General features: G+C 49.6%; 1 protein-coding gene across 1 annotated transcript in view; it reads left to right on the top strand.

Moving 5' to 3' along the window:
* The first annotated feature begins 366 nt into the window (after nt 1-366).
* The window catches only part of SOGA1 (suppressor of glucose, autophagy associated 1), a 131,421-nt gene continuing 125,137 nt past the window's right edge, over nt 367-6,650 (top strand). The window contains 1 exon segment of the mRNA XM_043989423.1: nt 367-1,074. The gene's annotated coding sequence lies outside the window, so the exon portion shown is untranslated.

Genomic DNA, 6,650 nt, shown 5'->3' with positions numbered 1-6,650 from the left:
AGAACTGCAGCCTGAGCGCTGGAGCCGGAGCCGCCCTAGGGCGCAGCGCGAGCCTCAATCTCAGAGCGTAGCTAGAACCAGGATCTCTGAGCGTCGCTGGGGCCCCGATCCCGGAGAGCAGCGGGAGTCCTCCTCCGGGTGGGGAGGTAGACTAACGGCTCCAGCCCTCGGGGGCTGCCCCGGTTTGGGGGGGGAGGGGGTGGGAATGAAAGAGGGTAGCTGCCGCCGCGCCCCAGCTCGGTGAGCAGGAGGCGAAGGAGGATGGAGGCAGCGGAGCCGGATCCCGGTAGGGGCTCGCCGCCCCCGCCCCCGCCGCCGCCCCCGCCGCCCCCCTTGCCGCCCCCTTCCCCTGCACTCCCGGAGAAGAAGAAGATCAACCGTGCCCCATCCCCTGCTAGACCCAAGGACGTTCCCGGCTGGTCGCTAGCCAAGAGCCGGCGGAGCAGCGGCAGCAACCCGGGCTCTCCTGCCTCTCTGTCCGGGAAGGCGGGGCCCGGCCAGCCTCGGCCCGAGAAGAAAGGCCGCAGCGGCCCGCAGCCCGGGGCTCGGGGCTCGGGAAAGGGCGCGCCGGGCCGAGCCGGGGCCAAGGCAAAGGGCCGTCCCCGCGACGAGCCCCCGGGACGGGCCTCGCAGCCTCCGCTGCTGCCACAGCCGCCGCCGCCGACGGCCCTGAGCCTCACGGACAGCAGCTCCGAGGTGTCGGACTGCACGTCCGAGGAGAACAAGCTGCTGTCCTTGGAGCTGGCTCTGAGCAGCGATACCGAGTCCGGCGGCGGCAGCGGCAGTGGCAGTGGCAGCGGGCGGGAGCGACCGGCGGGGACCGGAGCCGGAGCTGGGGCCGGGGGCCGCGTCCAGGGGCAGCCGGCGTCGCGCAGCCCTCAGCCGTGCCGCCTCGCCTCCCCTGGCGCCTCGCCTCTCCCGGATGAGCAGTCCGCAGCATCTCTGGGCAGCAGCCGCCTGCCCCTCAGCACGTCGCTGGCCTTCTCCGATCTCACCGAGGAGCTGCTGGACTGCGGGCCCGACGGCTTCGTGCGGGAGCTGGAGGAGCTGCGTTCGGAGAACGACTACCTCAAGGTATTGGGGGTTGGAGGGAGAGAGGGGCAGGAGGGGAGAGGTCAAAGGGCCTGACTGGGAATGCTTGACGTGGGGTTAAGTTAAAGTGTTCCTGAGAATCCCCGGTGGAATGTCGGTGACCTCAATGTGGGCATGTTCTGGGTTCCACTGGAGGGGGGGGTCCCCAAAGTGAAGGCCCCCAATATGGAGTATTGGGATCTCATTGGAAACCACCAATATGGGGATTTGAGGGCCCAATGGGGGCTTCCGCTTGGAATGTTGGAGATCTCAGTATGGGGGTTTGTTGGAACATGACCTAGCCTCTTGAGCCTTGGGCTCTGGTAGGACCCTCCATGTTTAGCCTGCAAAATGAATTACTTCTCTCCCTCTTAAGTTCAGAAAGGGAGCTCTTCAGAATTTGAATTTCTCTTCAAGTTCCGACTGGCATCTGCAGCTTTGTACAGCTCTGGGGTGAATGACACTGGCAAAGGGAATACCTTCTTGGGGATTTTGCTATTTTGGGGATACCCCAGTTCTGAGGGTGAGGGACGCCTGCTTCTGCAGAGTGCAAAGGCAAGGAAGACAGAGAAATCGCTGAGGAGGGAGGGACCTCTCACTCTTGTGTGAAGCCTTTGGCTGATGCTGAGACCATTGGAGGAGGCTCAAGTTCATCATTTGACTCCAGTTGAGTAACTTCTGGCAGGTGGGGAATGGGGGTGTGTGAGGGGTAAGGGTCACATCAGCCGAGTTGAGTGATCCCAGAACTGCCTGTCCCTGCTACAACTGTTGGCAGAAAAGGTTCTCTAGTGGCTTTCCTTTTCGGGATGGGGTTGGCATGACAACAGTGGGTATTTCTCCTGTGTTTATAAAAGCTGGGCCCTTAGCCCTGTATGTGTGTATTAGAGGGAAGCAGGGAACTACACTCAGGAGTGCAGTTACAACCTGTCCCATGGTGGTGACCAGGAGCTGGACAGGGCAGGACAGGTTGGGAGGAAAGGACCTGACCCTGATACCTAGATCCAGAAACAATTTTTGCACAAGGCTCCGGGATGGCAGGCCAATCCTATCCTCGGGATCTTTGGGCGGGTCCAGTTTTGAAAGCTTGACATTTTGGAACATCTCCCTGTTTAACTTCCGTTGGCTCTAACGGCTGCACAGCCTTAGGGAGAGAAGACAGATGCTTGAAAAGCCTTCTTCCAAGGCAGGCTCTTCACTGGATCATGGACTCAGGACACTGGGGAGTTTTGGGGTTTTACTTCATCCCTGATTTGCTATGTAAGGTGTCATAAGTAGCAAAAGAATTGGATTTGGAAGCAAAAGACCCAGCTCCGAATCCTGGCTCTGCTGTTTACATCCTGTGTGACCCTGAGCAAGTTGAGCTTCTCTGGGTCTTGGTTTCCTTATCTGTAAAATGAAGAGACTGGACAAGTGATCTCTCTTGCCCTTTCCAGCTCTTGACATTTCTAATTCTAGGATGCTGCTCTGTCTTTGCTTCTTACACTGACCAAGGAATCATTTGAGAATAAACCAGATTCACTGCTGAATTATTTATTTCCCCCTTGAGTTTAAAAGGGGAGCTCTTGCAAATTTGAATTTCTCTTCTGGTTCCATCTAGGGTCTGAAGTGGTCTCAGACACTTGGTTAGGTGGTGCTGTCCCAGGTGCCATGGCAGAGGAATACCTTCTCTGGAGTTTGTCCTTCCGCCCTGATGAGGACTTGAAGAGGGTGGACCAGACTGTCACTAGTTTAGGAATAGATCTGCTAATGGCCTGGAAATAAACTGGCTAACTTCTTAAAACCATGCTGGTCATTCTATGATGAAATTAGAATTTTGGTACATGAATCTGTGATTTCATGCATGATGCACATGGGTGCTCTTTCTTTCCATGTATGTTTTAGTCCATCCATGCTTTCTTGTACTTTGCTGTATTCATCCATATTCTCTCACAGAGGCTCTACCCAATGAGTTTCTAGGCCTTCTTCTAGGCAATTTTACATTTTCTGGGCACCTGTGTGGCACCGGTATCTGGTGAGGGATCAGGTATTTCTCCTCATGACATATTCAACCCACCTCCTGGAACAGGCACTGGTGTTTGATGATAAGTTGGGCCCAGAATTAAAGAGAAGGAAGAGAGGAGGCTGGCTTGTACTTGGTTAACTGAGTGGTGCTTTCAACGATTCCCAGCTGTTCCCTAGCACTGAAACCCATTTATTTCCAGCATAAATGTTCTCCTTTGTCCTTATGAATCTTGGAATATCAAAACTCCAAGAGAATTCAAGTTGCAGGTAATCTGTGGTGAGTACAGGCTGCAGCATATTTCCAGGGATGGTCCTGAGTTGCAAGAAGGTTATCACTGAGGACATGGATGATTGGAGAAAATCAATATCTGCCTGAAATTGTGTTTGGAAAGATCAGCCATAGTCTGAGTAGATTGGAGTGGAGAGGGGGAGGAAGGGTAATGTGTTATAGGAGCAACAGCTGCATTCGGGCCTTTCTGGGCATTTGGCGCAGATTGAAGTGAATAAAACCAGCCTCCCAGAACTGAAAGCGACTGAGGCATTTTTCTAATCTCTCCAGCTACCTTGAAGCCTTGCCCCTGGAGAGAAGGTTCTTTAGTTTCCCTTGATGAGCCAGGCAAGAGTTTTATAATTCTTTTTATTAGAGATTTTTGCTCAGGCCTAACTGACTTGTAGTTCAGATTACAGATTCATAGACAGAAGGATCTTACATCCTCCTAGCATTGTATTCAGCTGAAGTCCCTAAAGGGGGAGTGACTTAATCATAAGTCTTAAGATATAAGACTTAAAATGTCTGCAAAGTACTTTTCTCAAAACAGTCCTGTGAGGTGCAGTTATTATCATCACCATTGTACAGAAGGAGAAACTGAGGCTCTAAAAGATTAGTCAATTCACCTTCAGGCAAATAAGTACCTGTGTCAGGACTTGAACCCAGATCTTAAAATTAATTTCTTTTCCCATTATAATCACACTGTCTGGCTAATGGTCTATGACATAGAATCTTGGGAAAGTGCCACATTGAAGTAGATAATGCACTGAATCTGGAGCCAGATGATCTGGGTTCTAATCCTGATTGCTGCTTACTGCCTTTGTGACAGGGAAAAATTGCCTAACTCTTCTATATCTCAGTTTCCCTATCTGTAAGATTGGAGGGTGAGAGGATCCAGATGGTTTGGATCCATGAGGATCCTTTGCAGCTAGAAATCTCTGATCTAGTAGTCTCCTTATCCTTAAGGGTGCGGAAACTAAAGTCCAAAAAGGAAACATGACTCACTCAGGGTAACTAACTTGGTTAGTGGGCATAGTCAAGACTCAGACCCACTTCTCCTCACTGCCACCCTGGGCCTTTTCCCACTGCATGGTGACTGCCCTTAGGTATAAAGTTTATGAATGGAATCTGTATGACCTGGATGAAATGCAGCAGATTTAAAGCTGATAATTGAGTTTGGCAACAGCAGGAACAATAACAATAACAATGAAATCATAACATCAAGGAATTCTTTGATTTTTGTTTTTGGTTTTGGAGGGGCAATGAGGGTTAAGTGACTTGCCCAGGGTCACACAGCTAGTAAGTGTCAAATGTCTGAGGCAAGATTTGAACTCAGGTTCTCCTGAATCCAGGGCTGCTTTATCCACTGCACCACGTAGCTGTCCCCCAACATCAAGGAATTCTAAAGTGAGGCTTTTTATAAATGAGCTACCAACTGTGAGCTCCTGAGTTTGCTTGTGTATTGATACACTGGATGACACAGGTCACTCAAGGACATTGTCTTTCCGAACATTCCATCTATTTGGAGTTTGGGTCCATGATCTCTCTAGGGATCTTATTCCCAGCATCAAATCCAGGTATGTGAAATATTTAGTAAGGACTTGTATATTTGTTGTTGAGTTGGTTTTAGTTGTGTGCGACTCTTCGTGACCCCATTTGGAGTATTCTTGGTGGAGATACTGTAGTGGTTTGGGTTGGCCATCTCCTTCTCCAGCTCATTTGACAGATGAGGAAACTGAGGCAAACACAGTTAAGTGTGCCGGTGCTCAGAGTGTCTGAGGCCAGATTTGAACTCATGAAGATTAGTCTTCTTGATTTCAAACCCAGTGCTGTTATGCAGTGTGCCATCTAGCTGCCCTAGAGATTCAAACATAGATATCTGGGAAAGCTTCCTGAAGTGGTATTTGAGTTGAGCTGTAAAAGGTGGTCACGATTTCAGCAGATGATGAAGCATGGGGATGGAATTCCAGACATAAGGAACAGTGTGAACAAAGGCACTGAGGCAAGAGAGCATGAGATAGGGTTGGATAGGGTCGGGGAACAGAGCAGTCCAGTTAGGCAAGAGCATTGAATGAGTGGACAAGTCAATCATGAGATAGATTGGTGCTAGATTGTGGAGGGCCTTGAGTAACATACGAAGAGGTTTAAACTCTGCTCAGTAGGGGAAAGGGAATCATTGAAGATTTTTGAACATAAGAACCAGATCTTTGTTTAAGAAAGATTACTTTTGCAGAATGTCTGATGGTTGGCTTAGAGGAACAAGTGGTAGGAAGAACTATTATGGGGTTATGGCAATAGTACAGATACACACACACACACACACACACACACACATATATGGCAATAGGGGACTGTATAAGGGTAGTGTCAGTGCAATAGAGAGAAAAGAAAGGTTACTACATATGCTGTAAAGTGTAGTTGATAAGACTTGGTTAGAATGAGCAAGAAGAAGAAAGAGTAGAAGATAACTCCAAGGTTTCAAACATGGTGCTAGATGGGGTGAGGAGTGCTGCTACTGACACAAACAGTGAATTACAAAGGAAGTAATCATTTTTTAGGGAAAATGATAATAAACTTAACTGGGTATGTTGAAGTTGGTTTATTGGTGGTGTTATGCGGGAAATGGATGGGGGTTTGGGGTAGGGACTCTTAGGAATTCCTCTTTAAAGAATTACACGCGGGGCAACTAGGTGGCGCAGTGGATAGAGCACCGGCCCTGGAGTCAGGAGTACCTGAGTTCAAATCCAGCCTCAGACACTTAACACTTACTAGCTGTGTGACCCTGGGCAAGTCAGCCCCAATTGCCTCACAAAAAGAAAAAAAAAAAAGAATTACACACTCTTGCACACAAATCCAACTAGAATAAAATAATATTTTATTTAGGTGCTAAGGAAAGGAAATCAAGAGAGAAGTCCTTGTACTTTTTCTCATGGGGAGAAGGCATAGCACAGATGTGTAGCTCTCTGAGATACCTTTCTCCTCGAGCAGGACACAGGCAGATACTTTTATAGAGGACTGATGGTGGTCCAATGAGGTGATCATCTGACTGTGGAAAGTTCCCTTATTGGGGGAGGACCTTCCCTCTCTGGTGGTGGCTGGGGGAAGTTGGGTGAGGGGCAGCTCCAGATCTCTCAAGTCATCTTTCTCCCCCTCAAGCCACAGAGGCAGCAGCCACATCTAATCTTATCTCTCCTAGGGGTACGGGAGACTGGAATGAAGGGTGGTGGTCTTGGGGCTAACTCAGTCCTGATCCAGTGCTACTTATCTCTTTAGGTGTGTGTGTCCTTTGCTTTAGTTTCTTAAGGAGAAG

The sequence above is a fragment of the Dromiciops gliroides genome, chromosome 2 (genome assembly GCF_019393635.1).
Source record: "Dromiciops gliroides isolate mDroGli1 chromosome 2, mDroGli1.pri, whole genome shotgun sequence".
In the NCBI taxonomy this organism is placed as follows: Eukaryota; Metazoa; Chordata; class Mammalia; order Microbiotheria; family Microbiotheriidae; genus Dromiciops; species Dromiciops gliroides.
This window is presented reverse-complemented; position numbering and strand designations above follow the sequence as displayed.